This window comes from Kogia breviceps, chromosome 7, assembly GCF_026419965.1.
Source record: "Kogia breviceps isolate mKogBre1 chromosome 7, mKogBre1 haplotype 1, whole genome shotgun sequence".
NCBI classification, from domain to species: Eukaryota; Metazoa; Chordata; class Mammalia; order Artiodactyla; family Physeteridae; genus Kogia; species Kogia breviceps.
In genome coordinates, this window is record NC_081316.1 from 13,058,464 (window position 1) to 13,084,431 (window position 25,968).

General features: G+C 60.3%; 1 protein-coding gene across 2 annotated transcripts in view; it reads left to right on the forward strand.

Annotated features, from left to right (window-relative positions):
* Positions 1 to 2,131: 2,131 nt before the first annotated feature.
* The window catches only part of DAGLA (diacylglycerol lipase alpha), a 61,490-nt gene continuing 37,653 nt past the window's right edge, over positions 2,132 to 25,968 (forward strand). The window contains exon 1 of one of the 2 annotated variants that reach the window (XM_059069268.2): positions 2,132 to 2,235. The gene's annotated coding sequence lies outside the window, so the exon portion shown is untranslated. The remainder of the gene's footprint in view (positions 2,236 to 25,968) is intronic. The other variant, XM_067037393.1, reaches the window with a different exon arrangement.

The window sequence follows — 25,968 nt, forward strand, 5'->3', positions numbered from 1 at the left end:
AGGACATGTCTGTGGTAGTTAAATGCACCCTTTAATTCAGTTGCTAGATGCCCAGATGGGATCACCAGAAACCTTGAAGAAAAAGAGACATGGACATCACCTTGAAGACCTTGAACTTGGATTTTGATCATGACAGCAAGTCTGGAGGTGGCCGACCAGAGAATATTGGAACACAATATTGTTTGGTGAAGATGACTTTGGATGAATGGAAGGAAGGTGTGTGCGTGGATGTGGGTGTGCGTACATGTGTGAATTTGAGTGCACTGGGCAGCTAAGGGGGTAGAATGTAGCTGCTGTGATTGACCATGGCCCAAGCTGGACCAACAAACTTCTTTCTTTTGGGAATCTAGAACTTTGAACCAAGAGACATTACATCTGGCAGTTTTGATTCTGATTAATTGTAAAATGATCTAGACAGAAGGTCGCCACACTGCTATGTTACAGTCAGTCCTTAAAGCCTCCCTGATACTCTGCCCTTCCTGAGGCTGGGAGGACCCAACTCTTTCTTGAATCCCCTGAGGTATCCCACCCAGTATTTGCCCTCCCCAGCCCCATTTTTTTAAAAAAATAAGTCGGAGTTTGCCTTCAAAATAACCATGGGTAATACAGAATTCCAGAAGTAGGTCCCACCTGCTTCGGCAGAGGGGAAGACTGCCCTGGACTCAGAGTCTCACTTTAAACCGAGAAGTCCGGGCTTCCTTGGTGGCGCAGTGGTTAAGAATCCACCTGCCAATGCAGGGGACACGGGTTCGAGCCCTGGTCCGGGAAGATCCCACATGCTGCGGAGCAACTAAGCCCGTGCGCCACAACTACTGAGCCTGTGCTCTAGAGCCCGCGTGCCACAACTACTGAGCCCACGTGCCACAACTACTGAAGCCCGCGTGCCTAGAGCCTGTGCTCCACAACAAGAGAAGCCACCACAATGAGAAGCCCGTGCACTGCAACAGAGAGTATGCCCCGCTCACCGCAACTAGAGAAAGCCCGCGCCCCAAAACGAAGACCCAACACAGCCAAAAATTAAAAATAAAATAAATAAATTTATTTAAAAAAAACAAAACAAAACCCAGAAGTCCAGATAATTTTCAGGCAGATACTCCACCGCAGGCCCCTGTACACATAGCTCTTTACGTTCCCACTTACACTAAACTGCCGTGTATCACACTGTTTTCTTGGGATGACAACAGGGCCCAGAGAACATTTTAGAGGCACTCCCCCTGCTGAAACATGCTACTCCCCTTTTTGCCTCTGAATTCTACTCCACCTTTGAGACCCAGGTGGGTCATCTCAGCCTCCGGACCCAACTCCCTCCCCCACGGCTTGCTTAAGTGCCCCTCAGAGAGCTCCACCCGCCCTCTCTGCTGAGCTCCTACACCACAAGCACCCTGTACTGTGATGGTCTAGTAACCCCTAGACCGAACTGAAGGGCAGGGCCTGGGTTCTGCTTGTCTTTGGGCTCACTCATTCCCCCAGCTTAGCACAAGGCACGTGGACAGTGATGCTCCCATTCAAGGCTAGCTCTCAGGGAAGGTGTGTTAAGTGAATGAATGGATGCGTGTGAAGCAGACTAGGAAGGGCAATTTTCTGTATTTTCCAGGAATTCAAAATTGACCAAGCGCCCTTTTGGATGCCAGGCACGATGCTGGGCCCTGCAGGGCTAGACGGTGAGGGGAGGACACAGATGATTATGATGTGCTCTGATCCCTCCCCCCCAAGGAGCGCTCAGCACCCCGAGGAGGTGGAACCCATCTCTCTCTTTCCTCCCCCCAAATGAACCAGTTCTCCAGTGATCCTTCATGCTTTTTTGCCTCTCCCACGCTGAACCCGGTCACGCGGGGCCTGAAGGAGGGGGACCCAGGCGGCTCCGTTCCCCGCATGCAGCGCGGCCGGTCCTGCCCCTCCCGGCCGCCCACGAAGCTGCAGCGGCGGCTGGAGTCCTGCGCCCACCGCCCCCACGCGTGGAGCCCCGCGAAAGACTCTGCTCACTCCTGCCTCGGCGCCGCTCCCCTCCCTGGCACCAGGGGGCGCTGCCGCCCCGCGGTCGTCGCCATGGTCACCGCTGGCGGCGGAGTGGGGTTTACGTAAAGGACGCAACGTCCCCCGGGGGGCGGAGGCGGCCTTCGCGCCGGCGCCGGCGCCCTGCGGAAGCGGCGTTAGTGAATTGGGGCCTTGGGGAGCCCAGGATGGAGGTGGCGGTCGCGGTGGCGGCCGCGGGCCGAGCCCTGCGGCGGGCTGGAGGTAAGGGGGGCCGCGGGTGCGGCGGGCCGGGCCCCGGACTCGGGCATGGTGTGAGCGGTGCGGCAGCTGGGCAGTGTCCAGGGCGCGCGGTGTGGCAGGTGTGAGATCCGTGGAGCCCCTGGCACCAGTGTGGGAACGGTGACACCCGTGGCACGGGCGTGGGCAGCGTGGGTCTGGCACCGGCAGCGTGGTTTTCCCGGCACGGGTGTCAGAAGACTCACCCCCACCTTGGTGCGGTGGTGGCTGCCCAGGTGTGAGGCGGGCGCAGCCCTCAGTGCAGGTTGGTGATGGGCTCGACACTTGGACTGGTTCTGGAGTGGCGGTGGCCAGCTTGTGGGCGCATGGTGGTGCCCCTGGCAGGGGTGTGACGAAGTGCTCTCATTAATAAGGTGTCGGATGGTTCTGGCTTTGACATGGTCTGGAGTGATGGCACCCAGGGCTTGAAGAATTCGTGTCCTCAGTGTGGCAGGAGTTCCTAGCGTGACTGTGAGAAATGGCCCTGGCACAGCGTGGTGCCGGGGCAGCCTGGCCCTGCGAGGGGAGAATCCATGGCCCTCAGACCCTGGTGGATGGGAAGGGTAAATGCCCATCCTCCCACTCTGGTGACGATGAGGGGGCATTGCCTCTGGCACTGCGGGCCCAGCTTTAATATCTGTTGGGTACGCTGGACTGAGGAAGGCAGAAAGCTGAGAGAAGGTTGGTGTCCTTTATAATGGACGTGAAAGAGAGATGCCTGGAGATGCTTCTACCCTGAGGACGCTGATGGTGACCCAGATGGAGACCTGTCCTAGCGTTGTCCTGGGCTCATGAATTCATCCAGCTTTGGGGAGGAGAGGAGAGGTGGACAGTTCTCAGCCCTGTTCACTCTCCCTGAACATGTGTCCTGAGGAATGTGCAGGGCTGAGAGGTGGGTCATGTTGGTTGGGGGGGGGGGGGGGTGTTGCTCCATCCATCTGTAGTTCCCGGGCCCTGCCTTTTCCTTCGCTCCTGGGTGTCTGGGAGTTGCCTCTCTTCTGTGATGCTTGGAAGCCTTTGGGTCCAGAGGATCATTTGGGTGATGTCTGAAAGATGAGTCTGCAGCCACCAGGAGTGTGCTAGGGTTGCGTCTGCCTTCACCAGTCCTTTGAGAAGCTCTGGGTGAGGGTCACACTCAGCATCACATGTGTTCTACTTCACAGAGGGGCAATTTACGACCCCCAGAGAAGCCTTAGGATGTGGGGGAATTTGTTAGGTCTTTGTGGATCTCTTGGGGGTAGAAGAATAAATGAGGCTGGGCCTAGAGAAGACCTTTAGGAGTCCAGAAAGACCAAGTTGAGGGTATGGGAGACTAGGGTGGGGGTGGCAGCTCACTTGCCAAAGTGGGTGCTTGGAGATGCTGCTGAGGTTCCTCAAAGCTAGAGTGTTGTCCAGTGCATCAGGGGCCAGAAAACTTGAATTGCAGTCTTGCCGGTGTGACCTTGAGCAGGTGACTTTACCTCTCAGAGCCACATCAGAAAGTGGTAGCAGAGGATGAAAGATGGTCGCTGTGGAAACCGTTTGTGAAAGGCTGTCCAAAGGTCAGGGATTTTCATCAGGTAAAGAGACCACGGCAGGAGGCAGAGGAAATGGAAGCGTGGAACGTGACTGGGGAGGAAGGCAGCCGGAAGTTTGAGGGCCTGTCATAGGGAATTAGAGGCCCTGAGCGTAAGTAAGGGCTCCTGGTGGGGAAAGTGGGATCTGTTGACATTGTGAGTCAGCTGCCGAATAGGAACCAGGCCCCAGGGCTTCCGAGGACTGTCCGAGCGTGGCCGTGGCCGCAGCAACTGTAGCATCCTGCAGGAGTGGCCAGAGCAAGAGGCAGCCCTTCGCCGGGGGCTGCAGACGTGCTCGTGGCCGCGCAGGGCTGGGAGGTGTCCTTGGCTGACAGATCTGGGGTACCTGGATGGGAGTGAGACTTGGAAGTGTGCACTTTCTCTTGAGAATTTCCTTTGGCTCTGGGTTCAGAGGCTGGGGGTGGGGAGCGGCCCCATCAGAGTTTGGGGGGCTGTGGCCTGGAGAAAGCCCAGTGGGTCAGAGTCACCAGAGGGATGCAGGGCTGGGTGGTCCTGTGAGCGAGGTTGAGGCTGGTTGGCAGGAGGCTGGGGCCCATGGGGGATGCCCTCGGATACACGGGGCAAGGAGAAGGGGTGATGGGCACCCTCATAGGGGGGTGTCTGAGGGCAGACAGGTGTAGCAGGAATTCCCCAGGACGTGGGCCCACTTCTGCCTGAAGGGCCTTCCCAGGTGGAGAAGCTGAGGGTGGCTGCCAGTTGCTTTACTTTCTGCCACCGGGGCCTAGTTCCTGATAATGGGCTGCAGAGCCTGGATTACATACCCCACGGCTAGAAGGCTTTGCACTGAAAAGCACGATTCCGTGAACCCAGGCCCGGTTTCTCCAGCATTCCATGTGAGTGTCTGCCTTAGCCAGCAACCCATTTCACAAGCTTGGTCCCGAGGCAGAAAGTTTTTGTCCTGTGTCCATGCTGCAGTGTCAAGCCACAAGGGGAGAAAGAGGACAAGGCCCCCCCAGCCACCTGCCCAGGGGTTGCCGCCTGGACACCGCCTGGCGCTGCAAGTGCCTCCTCGGCCACTTATTCCCGGGTCATCCGTGGGGTGTCCGAGGCCTGTCTCACGTGCTCCCTGGGCCCCTTTGGCTGCCTCCGCAGGAGTTTCCAGCACTTCAGCTCCTGCTTGGAAAGCTCTCCTAGTGCAAGTCCATTAAGAGGAAGCCTCAGGCCTCCCTGATGTGAATATTCAGCATTCACGTCCCCTCAGCTCACCCTCCACACCTCCGCCTGTTTGTTCTGATTTGTGGCTCAGCCTCAGGGTTTGGGGATCCAGGAGCCACCCCTTTGCAGCCACCCCTTGCCATCTGCTTGGGATGCTGGGACTCTGCACAGCAGAGCTGGGTGCCAGGTGGGGCAGATCAGAGACATCGACAGGAGGAATTGGCCTCTGGTTCCCAAAAGCAGAGCAGGGCTTTCTTCTGAGTCCTCAGGGTTTGAGGCCACAGGGAGCCCAGCCAGGTCGCCACCACCCCTCATCGTGCTGCACAGCTGCTGCCTTTGAGCAGATTCCAGCTGGGGCAGGGGGCTGGTAACGCAGGAGTGGCCATCGAGGGCAAGTGGCTCTCTGGAGCTGAGATTGTTTTCAACTCTGGTCCTCAGTCCTATTCCTATTTCTTTGTCCATGTTTCTCCAAAAGTTGCTTAACTCAGCTCCTGGCAACCTTTCCTTCCTCAGCCACCTCATAAATCATGGTGCCCGGTGGCTCAGCTTCAGGGGTGCCAGGGAATCAGGCATCTTTGGACAGAGGCTTCCTGGGCCACAGCTGAAGGCCCGGACCCTCCCCGCAGTCCCCCTCGCCGGGACCAGAAAGGGATCCCCCTTAGGGTTTAATCGCCTGTTGGCCCGCGTTCCATCTGAGTTCCGTTTCTCTCTGGAATCGCTTTACATTACAGTCTAGTGGACTGGGTGAGTGGCGCTGGGGAAATTTCAATGAGCGTGTGGTCAGAGGACAATAAATCTTTTAGAGCCATGGAGCCCAGGACACTGTGGGATGTGGTTACATCTCAGCGGGTAGGGCTAAAGACTGTTAATCTTGATTTTTCTTTTTCCTTTCTGATACCGACTTTGGCTGGACTGGATCTCCCTGGGTGGACGGGACACTGGGCGTGTAGGCGAGGAGGATCCAGGAAAGCCCCTTCCCTGTGGGGGACTCTCGGCTGCTGAGGGGGGTCCAGGGAGGTGATGTGGAGGGGAGTGGTTTGGTGGGCAGGAGTGCCCAAGTCCTCTGCAGGATCACGGTGGAGACGGGCAGGGGTGGGGCCGTTGTCACTGCATGGCTGCCGGGCGATTGCACGTGTGCAAAGCCGCGTGTGCCCGTAAGTAAGCGTTTCTGTGGGAAGTGAGGGCTGAGGGGGTGCGGAGCGCCTGGTGGCGGGGGAGCCTGTGGGCTCCTGTGTCTGGCTGGCCTGGTGTCAGTGGGTGTGTGCAGTGGGGTGTTGCTGGGCCCCACGAAGCAGGAGAGAACAGTGGGAGTCGGGGGGAGGTCTCCTTTCAGCTCCAGGAGGGTGAGTTTAACGTCTCCATGTGATTCTTACGAGAGCAACCTTTCTGCTTTCTCAGTATTCCTTAGAAGGACGCCCAGGCTGGGGGTGTGGCTCTCTGCCGCCCCTATGTACTCACACACGCCTGCTTCCGCCTCCTCCCCAAGCCCACTGGGAAGTCACCGGGGGACAGTCCGCCCGGGTGACAGAAGAGAGCACTGTGGCCCAGAGGCCTTACGACTTGGGACTCTGAAGTCAGACCCGAGTTTGAATCCTGCTATCTCTTTACACATCAGTTTCCCCATCTGTAAGATGGGGGCAGTAAAACCTCCCACAGGGGTTGTTGTAAGAATCCCATGCCTGAAAGCAGTTACATCATGATCTGCATACGTTAGCACCAGGGGGGATGTCATAGGTCACGTCCCTTTTCTCGATAGAGAAATCAGCTCCACCCTACCCTTGGCATGGGTGGAATCTGGCCTATCTGTTAATAGAATCACACGCGAGATAATGTTTTGGCCCCTGGGGAGTGGTTCCACTCCGACTCCGGAGTCGATAGGTATTTCTTGAGCATCCACCAGAGGGTTGGGGTCATTGAGGGTCATGAAGATGAAGTGGACACACTAGCACCTCTACGGTGTAGATTCTGGTGTCCACAATCTATTGAGAAGATATGAGACGGACACAGAGGTCTACGCTGTAACGTCAAGAGGCGGGTGCCACTGGCGGTCAAAGGAGATCAGGGGAGACTTAAGTGGTGGTGACCCTTAACCTGGGCCAGCCAGGTGATCGTAGAGGAAACGGCAGCAACGGGGGGTATGGCTGGGAAAGCGAGGGGCTGACCGTCTGTGCTCTGGCTTGACTATGGGCGCCGGAAACGGGAGTGATGAAAAGTTGAGATCGTGAGTTGGGGCTGGGTCCCCAAGAGCCACGACAGTGAGGCTGAAGGTTTGGCCCGTGAACGTGGGCAGGCACTCAAGTGTTCTGAGCGAGAGTCTGGCAGCCAGGGCCGGCGGGACCGGGGGTCGGGGGGGCAGGAGTGGGGAGGCCAGCTGGAGTCTCGGGCAGGTGCCGGGTTTGGAGGGCTTGAACCGGGGGCAGGGGCCGCCCTGGGGAGGGCGGGGAGAGACCACCCTGACTGCTTACGGAGGGGAGGTGGAGGCCCCGAGGTTTGTCACTTTGGTCAGTAGAGGCGGGCCCCGGAACAGGGCCTCTTCCCTGCCTCTGATGCGGCTCCCACACTTGACTTTCAGCTGCTTTGACTCTGGTGGGTTGCAGGCCCAGAGTGTGAGTGGGAGGCTGTTGGGGATCCCCTGAAGGAGGCTGTTCTCGTCCCTGAAGACCCGCTGAGGGGGTTCCAGTATTCTTAGCACTTATTTCCCGGTGTTTGATCATTTTCTCACCAAATTACCCCTTGAAATTTCTCCTGCCTGAGTTCAGCCCAGGGGGTTACTATTCTGGGAAGTTTCATCAAAACCCTCTGGGCATTTGAGAGTTCTCTGAGCCTTGGGGGTGGGGTGGGCCGGAGGGGAGAGGGGATGGGGATGGGGAGGGGTTGGGGGAGAGCGGGGCTTATCTTCACCTGTGTTTGGGGAGCTGCTCCTGAGAACCAGTTCCTCCACCTGGAGATGCTCCTGGCCACAGGGCCTGCAGGCGGGGGCCAGAGAGGGTGGGCTGTGCCGTGTAAGGTGAGGCAGGATGCCGCCTCTGATTCATCCCAAAGAGGCCCCTTGTCCTCGTGTCTCCTGGAGCCATTTAATTAATTTATGATTGATGTTCCTGGACTTACTTGAGGTTAATTTATTATTGATGTCTCTTCTATAGACAGTCTACCCTGCACCTCCCAGCACATGGCTGCGCCTGCCGGGCAGGCCTCACTGTGGGGTGAGCTTGGTGGGGCTGCTCCTCTGGCCCCCACCCCCACCCCAGGGACAAGCGCCCTGCACTTGGCTGTTGCCAAACCCTCTCAGGTTTGGGGGTCGGGAGGCCTCAGGGCATCTGTCTCCAGGAGCCTTTGCTCAGCCACAAAATAACAGTAATAATATCAATAGTTTCCATTATGAATAAACCAATAGTTTCCATAGTGAATTCGGGGAACTCAACCTGGCACAGCATACAGTGTAGAAAGGATCCCATTTACTCCTTGTACTAGGTATCCCTCTACTCCCCCCATCCCTCTACCCCTGTCTTACAGGAGGCTCAGACAGGGTGAGTTACCTGCCCAAGGACACACAGCAAGTAGGTGGGAAGCCAGAGTTTGAAACCCCTCCCTCTGCTCTGTGAGCCCTGCCTCTCCTTCAGGTCCACACAGCGCCCCTCTCCTTTGACGCCTTTCTTCCAGCCCCATTGCACTCCAGGACTGTCCTGCGTGACGTGCTCAGGGGACAGAGCACTGGCGCCCCTCTGAGCGTGTGTTGTTAAACGTTCGTGGCTTGTTCCCCTCACTAATCCGTGTCCTCATCGAAGGCTAACGGTGATGGCAAATAGCACTTACTGAGTGTACATGCCAGGCGCCACGCTAAGTCCTTTACATGCGTGAGCTCACGCGAGAGGCAGGTGGTATTAACCCATTTTATAGGTGAGGTTTAGAAATGTGCTCTAGGCGCTCGGCTAATAGAGGGCAGGGCCTCCTGGACTCCAGCGGCCTTGAGATACAGGATGCTGGTCTCGTTCTTCCTGTAATTCTCATCTCTCTCCATCTCCTCTGGCCTGTATATCAGATATCTGTATATTTATCCAACGCCTCAAACCTTTCGCCTGTCTGGCCTGATGTGTCGGGCGCCCTCCTTTGCCATGGGGACCAGGAGTACCCACTCCTGGGATCCTAAGATGGGTGATTTTAGGGAGACAGCAAGGCAGGTGGAGGGTGCTGGGCCTGGATTCTGCCCCTGGCTCTGCTGGGCAACTTCAGATGAGTCACTCAGCCTTTCTGAGCCTCAGTCACCCCAGTTGTATAAGAGCAACAATGATTCTGTCCCTCCTTCATGGGCTGCCCCCATGCTCAGAGGTGATGCTGGATGGGAAAGACACCGTACTGATCAAGGGTTAGAATTGCTTGTGTGTGAGATTCAAAACTTCAGGAGCTGGCGTGAAGGCCAGGAATGCTTAAGACGGGGCATAGTCCCGGGCCGGGGCATCTGCACCCACCCTGTGAGTTGCCCGGATGGGCTAGTGAATTCCATGGTTTGCCAGCTGGAAGGCCTTGCTCAAGGACCCTGTTGGGCCAAGAGCTGGGCAGGAGGTCCCTAGAGTGGGGGCCAGACCGCAGTCCGGTGTCCCGGTTGGCTGACCGGTGCCTGGGCCCTTGGAGGCCGCCCCACCTGCGCTGGGGCCTTGGGTTGTGTGGAAGTGCGTGGGGCCCACCTGGGGTTCTGGACCTCACCACCCCCCTGGTCTCCCACACGCCTGTGCAGCCTGACCAGGTCGCTTCAGGCAGGGTTTGGTGAGGAAGGAGGGTAGCTCACCACACAGCTGCCGGGACCTCTCCTCACCCCTCAAAATATGCAGAAAGCCTGGTGAAGAGGTGAGCCCTGCCTCTGTTCCGGAAAGCAGTGAGACTGTCAGCCTCTCGGTGGCAGGCTTCCCAGGGCGTTGGCTAGAAACCCTCTGCTTTCTCATCAGCTTTACTCCGAGCACGTTTCAGCGCCGAGCTGGACGTGGGGAGCGCAACGTGTGCTTCCAGGGCTCCCCCGGGCCCCGGAGAGGAGGGCAGAGGCCTCAGACTGTGGGTAGGGGCGAGGCCTGCCTGGCATGACTGTTGGAAATCTGTGGCCGGGCTGCAGTGAGGTGACAGCTGGTTTCACTTCCCAAGTTTCCACCCTCTGCAGGCGGGGATTACATCAGGCACTTCCTCCACGCTCCTGCCCTGCCCTGGGACAGCTGCCCTGCTGCAGCTCAGGCCAGCTGCGGGACCTCCCGGCAGCCCTGGGCCCAGCAGCCGAGGGCACTGTCCTGGCCTTTGCAGTCTCACTGGATGCGCCACCTCCCAGTTGGCACTGCCCACCTGGCCCGCTCGGGACTGCCGGGTCTCCAAGACGATGCTGCCCTTTCCTTCCTCCCATCACCCACCTCTGATTCATTTTCTTTCTCTTTAAATTCAGTGTAACATAGGCCTGCAGACATGGACTTTAGCATAAAGCTCCATTCGAGTCCACTACTACTTGGGCAAGTCACTTAACCTCTCAGAGCCTCGGTTTCCTCCTCATCTCTAAAATGGGGGCTCTCGTGGAATATGGCACACTGGGCGGCTGTCAGGATCAAATGAGACGCTACCTCTTTGGAAGTTCCACCCAATGCCAAGAGCACTGTCAGTGTTACCTGCTGTCTACTCTTCTGTCCCCCCAGGCAGTGCTAAACTGAGAGGACCCTCCCTTTCCTGAGGCTGCGTCCTGCAGCCAGGCAACCCTTGCACCACCCCTGGCACTTCTCGGGGCTGGCAGGGTCTCAGTGTCCCTCTGGCACTGACCCTGTTCCCGCCCCAGCGCTCTCTGAGGCTGGCCGTCCTTCTTTGGTTCCTCTCCTCGTTTGGTTTCCTTCCCTTTGGCGCCTCTTCCATCCGGCTGCCTTTTTTTTTTTTTTTTTGGTCCACCTTTTCCTCCCCTGAGGCCTTTGGGGGAAGCCAGGTCTTTCCTTAGAGACTCTGACCCCTCCTGTGCCAAGTGGCAGCCCCCCAGCCCCTCCCGCTCCCCTCCGCTGTGGGAAGATGGCCTGTGGGTGAGCTTGTGATCCTGAGCATGGCAGTCAGGACTTCGCCTCACAGCCAAGAACACTGGCAGCCTTGACAAGTCCAGAGTCCCGTCTGGTCTGTTCCAGCCCTGGGAGCCTGTCGGTTGGGGCAGCGACTGGAGAAGGAGGCCAGCCTGCGGGGCCACAAAGCCCCACCTGAGGCTGGAGGTTCCCGTCGCAGCAAACCCTCCCCGTCCTCCTCGGTTCCAGGGACGTGTGGAAGGAGAAGGCCAGAGTCAACCCCAGCGTCCCGGAGCCAGAAAAACCAGGCGCATCTGGAGTCTCTTTCCTCCTGGGAAGCCAAGGAATTTTTCTCAAGAGGTGGTTTCAGCCTCATACCTTTGAGAGAACTTGGTCTTCTGCCGACACCGTCCCCAGGACTGGGGCCAGATTGCGGAGCAGGCAATGGTCCTGCCACTTGTAAACTCCCGTCCACCCGTTCTCAGGGACACTTGTCAAGCAGCTACTGCATGCTTACCTCCGTGCCTGGAGCTGGGTATCAGAAAAGTTACCACCACTTCCTCAGAGAGTTCCCAGGTCAAGGACTGACACATACAGACAAGTGTAACAACAGCAACAATAGCAAAGCAGTCCTCTCTGCCAGGCACCTTCCTCAGTGCTCTACGCGGCGTGGTGACTCATTTAATGCGAAGGATAGCAACCTGTCTTGCGCGGTAGGCGCTCACCATGCTCTGTGCTGGGGCACTGCCCTGGGAGGGAGGCGCGTGTGTTTGACAGCTGAGGGACAGGTTGAGGATCTCAGCTTCCTTGGAGAACTGAAGGGACCTGCCAGAGGCAGGGCCTCGGACCCCCGTTTGTCTGGCCCCTGCTCTCGGGGTGTTCCTTCTTGCTCCCCCATCTTGCATCAGGTTCGGGGACCCCGTGAACCACAGGAAGGACAGACAGGTTCCTACAAGAGGAAGACCCCCTGTGGCCCCCCTGGTGCTGAGAGGACGAGCCTGCCCACTCCTTGGCCATTGCGCGTGCGTGGGCCTGTCTGTGGCTCAGACCCCGCACCTCGCCGCCCTGGCAGGCAGCACAGGAGGCTTCCTCTCACCCCCATGCCCCCTGCCAGTGGTGCTGAGCTGCTGAAGATTGTTCTCCTTGCTGCCTGCCCGCTCTACCGTGCAGTTTAATAAACAGCTAACAGAGGGCCCCCGTGCTCTGGGGCCACCTTCTCCATTTCTTGGCCCTTTCAGAGAGCCTTACCCGCCCCCACCCCAGGTGAACCCTATTCGGCAGGCTTCCGGCGGCGGTAACTAAGCCGGGGCGCCCAGCCCACCACCTGCTCAGGACTTTATAAAAGTTTAACCTTAATGATGTAATGAACGCCCATCATAAAGCAGCTGGAGCAGTGCATCTTGGGATGTATAAATTATAGGAGCCCTCTGAAGTTGTAATTGGAAATGGCAGCAAGTGGAAGGTTGAAAGGGGCCGGCCTCGTTGGGCTGAGCACGGCTATTCTCTGCTGCCTTTCAAAAGGCCCACTGAGCTGAGTCTGGCTGCGAAGAAAAGAATGTCCTCAGACCCAACTAAACTGGTTGCTCCGCCCCGGTTCCCACTTCCTGCCCCCCGACTGTGTCCGCAGAGCCTGCGGGCTTAGGAGGCGGAACCCCTACCCCGGCCTGGGCCGCAGAGCGAGTGGGCTGGGAGGGAAGAGCACAGGCGTGGACGCAGCAGACGGGGAGGCCCCCCGGCCCGCCGTTTCCCGGGGAGCGCTTCGGAGCGGTGGGTCTGACTCCCCACCCCCCACCGCGGTCTCCGAGGTCTCATCTGTAAAGTGCAGAGTCCGAGGCCACCTCTCACAGCGGTTGTGGGGCTTGAACAGGAATCCGCAGGGGGTGTTGTGATTGGGGGTGAGGGGCTCTGGAGCTGGACCGTACCGCTTCTGGTTGCAGCTCCTGCTGGCAGCACTTGTGAGACCTTAACCAAGTCATTTAACCTCACAGCTGCAGAATCTCAGCCGGAAAATCAGGGGCATAATTGACCTGCGTCTGAGGAGTGTTAGGAGGATGGGGTTAAGGTCTCAGCAAAGCGCTGCTTTAGGGACTTCCCTGGCGGTCCAGTGGTTAGGACTCCGAGCTTCCACTTCAGGGGGCTCAGGTTCGATCCCTGGTCAGGGAACTAAGATCCTGCAAGCCTCGAGGTGCTGCCATAAAAAATTTAAAAATTAAAAGTGCTGCTTTAATGGGCACTCAGATCCCCAGGGAGCTTGCCAATGCAGATTCCCGTTGAGGCTGGTTGGGACCCCAGATCTGCTCCCCGGGACGTGGCTCACGGAGCACACCTTGAGCGGCCAGGGCACAGTGCCCGTCGCCGGCACCTGCACATGGTACCCACACGGGTTTAGTTGAGCGCTCCTGAGTGTGGCCCGTGAGCCAGCAGCAGCCCCTGGGAACAGGTTAGAAAAGCAGAATCTCAGGGCGCCCCTCCCTCCCTCCGCGGAGTCAGCATCTCTGGAGTGGGGCCCAGGACTCTGCAGTTTAACCAGCTCCGAGGTGCTGCCTCTGCCTGCTCAGGTTGGAGGAGCACCGCTGGGCTTCATCCTCGAGAGCAGGGCTTCTCTGAGTGCAGGGAGGTTCGGGATCTCCTGGGGCTGGCCATGATGGGGCTTGCTCAGCCATGGGCTCCTGGGCCCTGCCTTGGACCAGCTGCTTCAGAATGTCTGGTAGGGCCTGGAAACCTGCATTCACCCATCTCCTTCCTGCCAATGCAAGTTTGAGAGTCACTGGAAATCACTCCCTGTCTGAGAGCTGTGGAGAAGGGCAGGACCCCCCTCCCTACCCCCCTCCCCATGTTCTGCACAAGGCTCCGCCTCTGCTGGGGGAGAATGAACCCTAGAGAGAGCCAGGAGCCCCCGGGCTCCAGCACCATCCTGTGGGGGCCTGGAGCTGCTCATCCTGGGGCCCAGCTGTGGGGCTTTTCTCACAGCAAGAAGAGGGAAACAGCCTAAGGGCCACCAGTAGGGAACTGGTTGAATAAACTCACATACTCCATGTACATGGACTGCTCCACAGTAATGAGGGAAGGTAGGGCTGGAAAAATGTTAAATGAGGAGAAACGTTCACCTTCTCTAGCTCAGTGAGAAAAAACGGTAGGTACGGAATGATCCCATATTTGAACAGGGAAAAAAAAAACTAGACAGATGTTAATAGTTAATAATTTTCCTGGAGGGATCATGGATGATTTCTATTTTCTTTCTTTCTCTCTTTTTTTGGTTTCTGTTTTCTGCGGAGAACATGTACTTTGTGATAAGAAGGAAAAAGTAGGCATAGATAAGCATGTCTGGTCCAGGGTCCTCAGGACACAGGTGCCAGTGGCAGCCCCAGACTCCCAGGACAGGGTTTCTCTTGCTCGACCTACCTGCTGGGGTACCCTTCACCTTGGTCCCTCTCCTCCAGGCTGTGCCCAGTGTTCCCCAGTCCTTCCTGCTCTTTCTCCCACTTTTTCACTTCCTCTCTGCTCTGAGTCTTCCCTGGTGATGGCAGGGCACGTCCTCACCAAGTGGGGAGGGGAGAGCCGAGGGATGGGTGACTCCCCGTCTTGCAAGCCTCTGGGGCAGAGTTCAGTTTTCATCAGGGCATCACCTAGGAGCCTAAGCCTGAGTTCCAGAATCTAGGCACATAGCATGTGCTTGAGAAGTAATGGTTGAATGAATGAGGCTTGGAATGCAGCCAACAAGAGGACAAGGACCCATAGCTGTGTGACCTTGGGCACATCAGCACACCTCTCTGGGCTTAAGAGTCTTCATCGCTAAGAGTCAGGGAGTCTTGAACTCTGATTTCCCCGGGCCCTTCCAGCTCTCATCTCTGGTGAGTCACATACCTTCCCACTCCTGCTCCTTTGCCTGATTTTCTAAGCAATTTGTGTTGTCCAGGAAGACCCCACCTGTCCGTTCCAGCTGCCCAGTAAGAGTGTGTGCAAAAGCAGCTGCTCAGGGCAGGGCCCTCAAGGCAAGGGACAAAGGGAGGAGCAGGAGGAAGGGAGACCCATGGTGCAGAGAAAGCCACCAATGGTAGAGGGCTTGAGGGCATTTGAGCGTTCCTGGATCTGATAGTGGACTCCCACGAACCCTTCGTTGCCTGTGTGTCATTTTTCATCTTCTCCTGACCAAAGCTGCCTTTATCCCAGTGCCTCTTGCCTGGCTTTGCAGCTGAGACCCAGTTTCCATCAAGCCCCAGCAGCCCCGAGTGTGGCCCGTTGAGCTGCTGTTTTCCAATGAGTGGCTCAGTGGAGAGAAGGGGTGGGAGAAATCCATTCAAGCCATTTGTTTTAAAGACATTTCAGTAAACTCATGGGATCTGTGGTCACATCTTTTCAATGTTCTTTCAGAGAAATGGGTGGGTTTCTGGGTCTTTCCAACTGCCAACTCCCCTGTCTGGCAGCAACCTAGAGGCAGGTGCCTCCCTAGGCAGGGAGCTAACGGCCGTGCTCAGCACAGAGCGCTTCCAGGGCAGAGGAGAGGGAGACAGGCTCTGTGCTGGTTGGGGCCCAGCCCCTGCACAAGATGCATTGGCCCCCCGGGGGTTCTGGGAGGCTTCTGTGTGTGGGGTTGCTGGGGGGAGGTGGCGGAAAGAATGAGCCTGGTTTCCCCCCTCTTTCTGCCTGGTGGTGAACTCCTGCTCAGCTGTGAGCACCCTACTGGAAGCCTTCTCTGTCTGCCTTGGGCTAAGCAGCTGACCTTGCTGTGGGGTCCCTGGCATCAGAGCCTGGTATTCACTGACCTGCATGTGGATTTCCTCCTCATTCTGCACGGTGAGTGCCTCAGGGTTGGGGCTTGTCATCTTCACGTCATAGTCCCAGAGGCTCCTTCTGGTTTTTGTTTTGTTTTGTTTTGTTTTGTTTTTAATTTACTTATTCTTTAAATTTTATTTTTGGCTGCATTGGGTCTTCGTTGCTGCGCACGGGCTTTCTCTAGTTGCGGCGAGCGGGGGCTTCTCTTCGTTGCGGTGCGCGGGCTTCTTATTGCGGTGGATTCTCTTGTTGTGGAGCACGGGCTCTAGGTGCGCGGGCTTCAGTAGTTGTAGCACGTGGGCTCAGAAGTTGTGGCTCGTGGGCTCTAGAGCGCAGGCTCAGTCATCGTGGTGCACAGGCTTAGTTGCTCCGTGGTGTGTGGGATCTTCCCGGACCAGGGCTCGAATCCGTGTCCCCTGCATCGGCAGGCGGATTCTCAACCACTGCGCCACCAGGGAAGTCCCCAGAGGCTCCTTCTTAAGATCCCGTTGAGCGCATCTGAAGCCTCGGCTGGGCGGGTCTGCTTCCCCACCCTGGTCTTGGAGCCCACCTGAGGCAGTGGGTGGGGTGGACTCAGAACATCACCCTCCCCTTACCTATGCCCAGAACGTGGTCCTTCCTGGGCAGGTGTCAGGCTGGAAGGGATTGGAGTAATGGAGTAGGTGGCATTCAACAGTGAGGGACCGGCCCGGCAGGACCTTGCCCACCAGGCCCCCTGCACACTCAGGCAGCCGGAAGCAGTGGGGTGGCCGCTAATGCCAGCCGCCAACCGCCAACCGGTCTGGCGGGTTTGCGGGGACCTGGCCGGGTTTCTTGAGGGATGGGATGTCCTGCTGGGAGCAGGTTTTGTGCCTGTCCTTTCTGTCTTTACCCTTTCAGGCTGCTCCTCTCCTGGCCTTGCTCTCCTCTTTGCCCCGCCTCCCTCCTCTTGGGCAGAGCCTTGACCCTGCCCTTCCTGGGGTTCAGGGCAGCCTGTAGTGGAGGTGCCCAGGCAGGAGACTAGCCAGGGCCCCACAGGAACGAGGTGGCCCCGTGAAGGCCTAGAGGCACCAGGAGGCAGGATGCCCAGTGGCTGGGGAGAAGACGGCACAGGGCCAGAGCTGGCAGTGGCCTTGGCGACCGTGCTCCCACCCCCTTCCCCACTGCTGCGTCAAGCATAAGGGACCAGAGCCCCGAAGAGGCCACAGGGCAAGGCCCAGGGCCTGAGCCCTCACTTGTAGGGCTCCTCTGAGCCCTGACTCCTCCCTGCCCCGCAGCCAGGCTCCCCTCTCAGGGAGCAGGAAAATGGGGGCGTTCTCTCGCCCTCTGCCGGGAGGGGCTAGGCACCCCGCTCCGTAGGTGTCAGCGGAACTGTCACCACCAGCGGTGGGTGCGGGTGCCGGGATTTCCCTGGCTGACTCACTCACCCCGGCCTGGCTGTGCCTCAGCCCAGGCGGGAGCTGTTTGTGAAGGTGTCTGGGTAGCAAGAGCGGCTCACACGAAGGGAGTCCCGGGAACTGGGGGAGTGGGGGCCGGGGGGAGGGGGGCAGTTCCCTCCACAGAGCCCGCAGGCCTCCCTCCTGCCCCACGGCACGCCCCCCGCCCCTCCCCGCCTGACCCCACACCTCCATCGTGCATAGCGACCCCACTTCTCAGCGCGGGAGGAGCCGTGAGGCATGGAGGGTCCTGAGCCCAAAGAGCGGGCCTGGCTGCTCCCTGCCTCCCTGAAAGATGCCCCCAAGGGTGATGAAACGCCTTCCCTCCAAAGAACAGAGAAGCCATTGATTCCCTTGATCCCCAGGCACTTCACAGACAGGGCGGCCCGGTGGGGGTGCCGAGAGGCAGGAAGTGGGGCCAGCACAGTGACCCAGCCTGGGGGCCAAGGACCCTTGCGGAAAGGGTGAAAATTGTCGGCTCCCCTCCCGAAGAATTCACACAGGCCTGTGCGCAATTTCCGGGCCCACAGATGCCCCGGAGCACGGCTTCAGGCCCTGCGGGCTGCCAACGGCCTGTGCCGCCCTCGGGAGAGCAGGCCGCAGGACGAAGGTGTCGCAGTTACGCAGTTACGCAGTTACGGTGTGTGGGGGCCTGGGGAGGACGGAGCAGACAGAATGTGGAGCGCACGGCTGGAGAGCGGGCCTGTGGGGGCGGCAGCAGCAGTGCCGCGTGGGGCGCGCTGGGCTGGGCGTGGGAGGGGACATACAGTTCTGGGTGATTGCCCCAGAGCCCCTGCCTTCCGCTTGCCAAAGCGAGGGGGAGTCGGCCCCCTGACCTCTCCAGGCTGGAATGGCAGGGGCCGGCACCCCCCCTCCCACCCTGGGGGCCAGGCTGCCGGGGCTGAGGTCCCGGGGCGACATTCAGGACCCTGGCACAGTTCAGTCTAGGTGGGCGGGCTTCTCAGCCCCCTACCCAGCCTCCTGGTCTGGTGAGAGAGGCAGCGGTTTTTGTTGGCTGGGTGCCGGCCGGGAGCTCCAGTGTCTCTGATGAGCGGGCTGCCTAGCCCCCTGGCCAGCACGTCCAGCCTTGCCGGCCACACTAACCCCTCTGTGAGCAGGCTCAGGGCAGGGTGGCCCGGGAAACGAATGGGGTTCGCGGGCCCAGCCTCCAGAGCAGTGGAGCTGAAGGCACAGCCATGAGGACAGGGCTCTCCCTCCCCGGCTCTCAGCTCAGCCCCCTGCTGCGGTCGGGCATGGAGGCTGCTTCGCAGCAGCCCGAGGAGGCAGGGCACGAGGGAGGCCTGGCCCGAACCGGGATGGGCCCTCAAGACAGGGCCAGCACACCTCAGCCCTCCAGGGGCAGCTTTCTTTAAAGGCCAGAGGACAGCCCTGCACAGGAGCCTGCGGAGGCCCTGGGAGCTGGGTTGCAGGCCAGGGGTCATGTTCTGCTGCTGACCTGCTGCTGACCTTGGTGTGGCCTGGGGCGGGTCTCTGCATCCTTAGCCCTCACTTTCCTCCCTGAAATGAGCATGTGTGACTCAGTGGCCCAGAAGGTTCCTTCCCACCCAAATGTTCTCCTGTTCACTGAGCCCCCAGCTTAGAGACTGAGGGAGGGCCCGAGGACCTTCTCCTGATGGGCCTAGGTGGCCAGGTGCCCCCCGCACCGCGGAGCAGGGCAAAGGTCCTCTCTTGGACTCTCCATGTCTCCTCCCTCCTCCCTGGGGTGATGGGCTAAAGTGAGATAAATGGCCACAAGCTCCCAGTACAAGACCCCTGGCAGGTCGTTGGGCTCTCGCTAAATAGGAGTTGGTATTGTCACCCTTATTATCATTATGTTTGAGATGTTACTACTGTGGTGGAGGTGGCGCCCCAGAGCTTACAGGGGGCTCCCTGGAAGGGGTGGTGCGGCCCATGCCCTGGGCTGGCATCCGGGCCCCCGGTCTGCTTGAGAAGCAGGAGGTCAGAGGGGGGCAGCTGGAGGGTCTGGGCAGGCGGGAGGGGGCCTGGCCCCCTTCAGGCGTGGCTGAGCCACCGGCTCCCATCTGCAGAGGGGTGGCCCGCCCTCCGCGAGTTGGCTGGGAGACCTCAGAGCTGAGGAGTGCGTGTCCCCCAGGCATCTTGTTCACGGCAGATGGCAGCCACAACTCGCTTTCTCCCTGCAGTTCCGGCTGCACTTCCCTTTCCTGTGCTCACCCTCCTGTTAACTTTGCTTTCTGCTTTTGGAGGTGGAGAGGCAGCCTGCAGCCCCCGAAGCCGCCTCTGACTGTGGGGAAGCCTGGTGCTCAGAGCGTGGACAGTGTCCGGGGGGAGGGAAACCTCGAGCCCCCGTCTGCTTCGTCAGGGAGGCTGTCTTGCCCAGGTTCCCACACTCCGTCTGAAGTCTCTTTGGCCGAACAGACCAGCAGCGTGATCTCAGAAGAACAAGGGCCTGGGCCTGGTTTGACTTTTCTGGAGCAGCTGCTAGGCACCAGGCACTGTCTGGGTGCCAAGGACACAGGCAGAAGGTGCAGCCCCGCCCTCTAGGAGCTCCCAGCCTGGTGGGGAACCAGGGTACCTGGGGCAGGAATGGAGGGGCGCTGATCAGGTCTGCCTCTTGGTTGACAGGCTTCTGTGGGCTTCACCGAGGAGGTGGTGTTTAGGCTAAACCCTTGGAGGGCTGAGGAGTTCCCAGGAGAACAGGATTAGAAAAGGCATCCTGTGCAGCGAGAACGGCCTGTGCAAAGGCACGGAGGCACGAAGAGCTCAGACCCTGCAGAGCGCTCGACTGTGGCAAATAGTAGAGCAGATAAAGGCCAAGCTGCTTCATCAGCGTGCACCGTTCAACCCCAGGGTGGGGTCTGCGAGGAGTAGACAGTGCCCCTCTGGCTGCTTGTGGGGCAGGGCCAGCCTGAAGCAGGAGCCCTGCATGGGGCCCAGTGGGGCCCTAAGCAGCTGGAGGGAATTCCCGGATCTGACTTATGGCTGCCCTGAGTTTGGGGCCAGCGGGAGCATCCCCTGCTGGTGGAGTAGCCCCTACTGGTGGTGGAGCATCCCCTGCTGGTGGAGCAGCCCCTACTGGTGGAGCAGCCCCTGCTGGTGGAGCAGCCCCTGCTGGTGGAGCAGCCCCTACGGGTGGTGGAGCAGCCCCTGCTGGTGGAGCAGCCCCTGCTGGTGAAGCAGCCCCTGCTGGTTGATCCGTAGGTTAGAAGTCTCCGCCGGGGGCTGAGGCCAGGAGGCCGTGAACGAGCATGCCCTCGGAGGGTGTGGTGCAGACTTCCACGGTGCTGCCCCTCGTTCTGTGACCTGTCCCAGCTTCACCCCACATCCACATGGCACTGGACAGAGCCCCCATGAATCGAGACCCTAGTCTATGCCAAACCGCGCTGACTGCTCCCACGCGGGCCTCCTTCCATTTAACCTTCATGAGAGTGGTACACGTGGGCATCACCCCAAGGTCCTGAGACTCGTTCAGAGTCACCCAGCCAGGACGTGGCCAAGCTCCAGGCCCAGGTCAGCCTGACCCTCTCCTTGCATGCCTCCTGCAGGGTCACGTACCCTGTCCCCTAGAGAAGTCTCAGTGTGCAGGGTGGGGTGGGGGTGACCCACAGTATTTGCTTTTCCCAACCCTGCTTTTGCTGCGCCGCCAGCACCTGGCTGACTGTTTGCCCAAGGGTTCGTCCTCCAGGAAGATGGGTGGGGCTGGACGGGGGTGTCAGGCAAGTGGTCTGCTGCTTCTGGGCTCCCAGCTTTCCTGCATAACTGAGAAGGGCTGCACTGCCCATAAGCGCCACACCCTGCGGTCCACGCTGCCGCCCCGGCAGTGCCTGGCCTCACCCACGCAGAGCATGTGACTTTGCAGCGCTGGGCCTGGCATGCCTGGCGTGCCAGGGCAGCAGCAGCAGCGGCAGCTGGACAGTCAGCAAGGAGCAAGAGAGGTTCCCAGAGCCCTTGTGTCAGGGCACCAGTGTGGAGGCGAGGGGTGGCCTCAATGGGACTTTTGTGTGGCCAGGGGCAGAGGAGCACATGGCCCTAGCCAGGAGCGTTCCACCAGACCCCTCTGCCCCTTCCTTTCCTGGGGTTGCTGCGCCTGTCCACGGCCCCTGCCCTTCCTCCCAGCCAGGAGAGCCTGCCTGGATCCAACCAATCCCTGGCCTGCCCTCACCCCCTTTCAGAAGAATCAGCCGCAGGAACTTCCCTGGCCCTGGGCCCTCCCCTCCGCCTGCCCTCCTGAGAGTGGCTTTCACTGACCCCGAATGTGCTGGCGGCTCCCTGCGGCCAGGGGCCTGGTCCTGGGGGCCAAGGGAAACAGATCAGGTAAACAGAGGCTGGGAGGGCCTGGTGTCCCAGGGGAGAGGGAGCCCTTTCTTCCCCGGAGCTGGGACCCCAGGGAGACGCCTGCATTAGCTGGGCAGGGAGCCGGCACCTCCCTCCCCGCAGTCCTGCCTGTGGCTCCAGTCCTGGGAGGATGAGGAATCTCGCCTCACTGCGAGGGGACCCACCTTGCTTTGCACCGTGGCCTTTAGCAAGCCCACTGCTGTGGCCTGTGGTCACTCCACCACTCGGTACCTGTCAGACAAGCGGTGAGGAATAGCAGGCTGTCACCAGGAGGCTGTACTGTGCCCACCATGGGCAAAGAGCTCTGTACCCAGAGGGGAGCCCGGAGAGCGTCCTCGCTCAGGCCTGGGGACAGCCTTCGCAGGTGCGCGCAGCTGCAAGAGGTTGTCCGGTCCCCCATGCTGGCCCTTGGGGGGCGGGCTGTGTGCTGGCGCTGGGGTGGCAGCCTGGCCCCTCCACCTCTTACCCGGGGAGCAGGACCGACATGGAAGAGGGGAGTGCTACTCTCCTTTTAAGTCACAGTGGCCGCCAGGCCCTGCTCAGCCCTCTCTCCTGCTGCTGGTCAGGGGTGGGCGCCCGCTTGGGGATGGACACAGAGTCTGCAGGCTCGGGCGGCGTTTTAAACAGCCCCATCCTCAGGCCTTTCATCCAGAAACGCACCTTGCGCTCAAGCAGCCCCTGCCAAGCACTCGACTGTCACCCCCCGGGAAGGGGAAACGCGAACGCTGTGAGGCTGGTGCCCTCGCAGTCGCCGTTTGCAGGTCGTACTGTAACCACTCCGATCTTATCTCCCACCGCTTTTCCAGGGATCGGGGCTCCAAGAGGTTGCAACTTGCCCACAGTTAGTAGCGGCCGAGCCCAGTACCAAGCGTGGATTCTCTGACAGCGAGCCCCTTGCGGCTCCCCCTCTGGCCCCGACTGGAACCAAAGTGCTAATGAGTGAGCACACTGATACATAATTCATCCCACCTTGGATCCCTCTGGGCTTTCTTCTCTGAGGAACTCTGAGCCCTTCCCAGACGTGATCTCATGTGTCCTCCCAAGGCCCAGAAGAGTTGAGAGGAGGCCAGGCGCTGAGGGTGGTGGAAGGGCCGCACGGAGCGGGCCACGGGGCCTGGAAACCAGCCTGCCCGCCGTCCAGGCCCCTTTAGCCCTCTGCCTCTGGTAGGGGAGGTGCTGGGGCGGGGACGTGTCTCCCGGTGGGCCCGCGCTCTGCCTCTGGTCTCCCCGGTTGTGACGCTGGGAGAATCCTGATGAGGCCCCACGGAGGGGGGGGGGGGCGCGGCGGGGGATGTCGAAGCCCAGGGCTCTGTCTTAAAGGGAAGTAATCACATTGTGAGGCTTTTTATAGTGCTTTCCTTCTAAGAAGCCTCCGCTCTGTCTTGTTTGTTCTCCTCACATTCCTAGGAAGTTGGCAGAGAGCAGATGAGGGTCACGGCGGGGGCTGGGGTGGGGGAGGCAGATGAGGATCCGCAGGGCAGGCCCTTCACCACATCATCCCCGCCCCCCGTGTCCCCGGCAGCCCAGGAGGCAGCCCCTGTTCCCGTCTCCATTGTCTGGAGAGGAGCGAGGCTTAGAGGCTCCAGGGTCACAGGCAGGTCCCCGACGGCCTAGGTTTTGGCCTTGGTTCTGATTGATTTAAAACACTGTGCCTACAGTGGTCCTTCCTGGCCCATCTCCCTCCCAGGGCAGCCGTTCAGTGGCATCAGTATTTCAGCATCTTCCCTGGGACTGTGCCCCCCAGGCAGAGGCCCAAGGCCCTTGGCAGTTGAGCGTTCAGGGGAATAAAAAAGCGAGTGGTGGGGAAACGGGAGATCGCTGAGGCTCTAAGAGGGGAGTCATTCCCCAAGTGCCCCCTTTCCTCCTTGCCGACAGCGGGCCCCAGGATCCCAGGGAGCCCCCCTGGCCACCCGGGCTGCAGGCACATGGGTCCCTCAGGGACCCTGTCGCTGGGAGGGGACTCGAGTGCCCACTGCATCCCGAGAGCACGGCCTGCGGTGCCCTCCCCGCTGATGTGTGCCCGCCCCCCAGTGGCAGGTGGGCACTATAAGCCGCCCTCCCACGGACAGGCCAGCTCATCCGTGCAGTGGAGCCCCTCAGTGGGGCGTGGGGCTGGGGTGGTGGTTGACCAGCAGACAGAGAGAGACACCCTCTCCCCGAGCCTGTTTCCCCTCCTGTAGGCGGTCCGCATCAACTCTGAGGTCTCCTCTGCCTGAGTTACGGCCCCCTCCGTGTGGTCGTATCCGTGGTCAGAACCAGGGTCCGGAAGAGTAAGGAGGTGAACATGGAAGAAGACATGCCTCCAACCTCAAGCTCATCGTGGGGAGCTCTCAGGTGTGGGAGCAGAGCCCAGGGACCACCCCTGAATGGGTGCCTGCTGGACCGACACCCTGGCCTGTGGCACACCCGAGGGCAGGACTGGGCCGAGCTGAAACTCTGGGCAGTGCGTTCCTCCAGGATCGGGTGAAGCAGGGCGCGGTCCATCCTTCCCGAGCGGCAGGAAGTGCTCCAGAGCGGGCCGGCCCCGGCCCCGGCGTCTCAGGGCTCCGAGGGCTGATGCAGCGCCGGCCCCTCCGCCTGTCCAGCTGCACGGCAGTCAGGCCGCGGCACGCTCGGCGGCACCCATCCCGTCTCTCCCCACTGTCTCTGCTGGGCCTCAGTCTGAGCCCTGCTCCTCTCCCCACCCCCGCCGCGCCCGCCGCTCCCAGGATGAAGCCCGGCTCGCGAGACCCCAGGAGCGTGTCCAGCTTGGCCCTCCCCTCTGCTCCCGTCTGGCCGGTCTGGTCTCTAATCCATCCTCCAGGCTCCGCACACGGGCCTATTCCATGTGTTCCCCCGCTGCCCTCTCTTTGCGGCCGCCTTACTCTGTCTTATCCTTCAGACCTCAGCTCCGGCTCCCGGTTCTTAAGACAGCCGCCCCTCACCTCCGTGCTCAAGCTCTGACACACGACCCCTCTTCTGAGCACAGGTCGTAGAATTTTTCACCGTTGTGTGTGAAGATTAGCTTGAAACCCGTTTGCTTCTAGCCTGTCAGCTCCGGGAGGGCTGGCCCCACCCGGGCCTCTATTTACCGCCGTGGCCCCTGGCATGGAGCGGGCACTCCGTGCGGTGGAGGGTGGAGGGGGGCTGCATGCGTGAACTTAACTTTGACTAGGCTTCACCTGTGTTCACACCCCCAGGCCCCACCTGGAGAGCTGTTCCCAGCCTCTTCTCGCCTCACGTCCCGGCGCCGCCCTAAGCCCGGGATTCTGAAACCAAACTCTGGCCACGTGTGAGGGCTGGGGTCCTCACCGCTGCCAGGCCCCGGGCCGCCTCGTGTCCTGTGCTCCTGGGTCAGCCCAGCCTGGGGTTTGGGGCCCGGGTCCGCCCGGGGTCTCTTGAGGAGGGGAGGGCTCACTCAGACGCCTGCCACCAGTTAGAAGAAGGACAGTCACCGTCGGGTGCCTCCAGGGAGGCTTCTGGGGAGATGGCAAGTTTGGAAGCCAGGTGGGGTTGCCGAGGAACTGTGGACTGAGGAGGGGGCCGGGGAGCCGGGGTCGAGGGGCCTTGGAGCCTTCGGGCTTGAGCATGGAGGCTGCGGTGGGTGGTTACGGGCCTCGCCTCCTGTCTCCTCTGTGGGTCGGCCAGGCCTTCGCTCTCTGGGGACCCAGGGTCCCCGGCACTTGCCGCCAAGGTGGTAGAAAGGACGGCTGTGGGAGACGCGGGGTCGGGAAGCCACAGCCGTCCCCTCAGTGTCGGGGTCTTCCCAGCCCTGGCGGGGGCCCCACTCAGAGTGGGGGTGGGCTGTCGGGCTGCAGGGACGTTCTGGTCGGGCGGCTCCATCTGACGCTGGCAGGGAGGGGCACCCAGGAGGCCCCAGAGCCCACGATTCTAGGTCACCTCCTGCACCATCCAGAGGCAGGAGTGGTATTTATAGCAGCCAGCAGCCGCCGAGGGTGGGGCAGTCAGCAGGAGCCGTGACGCAGGCCGCCCCCCCTCCGGTCCCCTAGCTCTCACCGACTCCCTCGCCCCCGCCCCCCCCCCCCCCGGCCCCACTCCAGAGCCTTCCTGGGCAAGCGGTGAAGGGCTGGGCCTGCCGAGGGAACAGGCATTGTCGCACTCCCCCCCGAGCCCCAGAGGAGACAAGGTGCCACTTTCCGCCTGGCAGGAGCCTCGGCCTCAGCTGGTCTGGCCAGGACCCTGTCCGTCTCCTGAACCCCAGGCGGGCATCCCGTTAGCACTCAGTGCCCGGCCCTGCTGGTCTCTCTCGATGGCGCCATCAGCTCTCGTTGAAAGGTTCGTCCCCTGGAGTCACCAGCAGCTTTGCCGACCTCCGCAGGGCCGGCAGGTGCAGTGCAAGGCCTGTCTCGTCCCTACTGGTAGTGGGCAGTTAATGGGGCCATGGGCACCTGCGCCAGGTTGACTGGGAGAGGCCCCGCCAAATGCCCATTAGCTCCCCGCCGTGACCTTGTTAAGTGGTTGTGGAGTGCCACTCAGGGC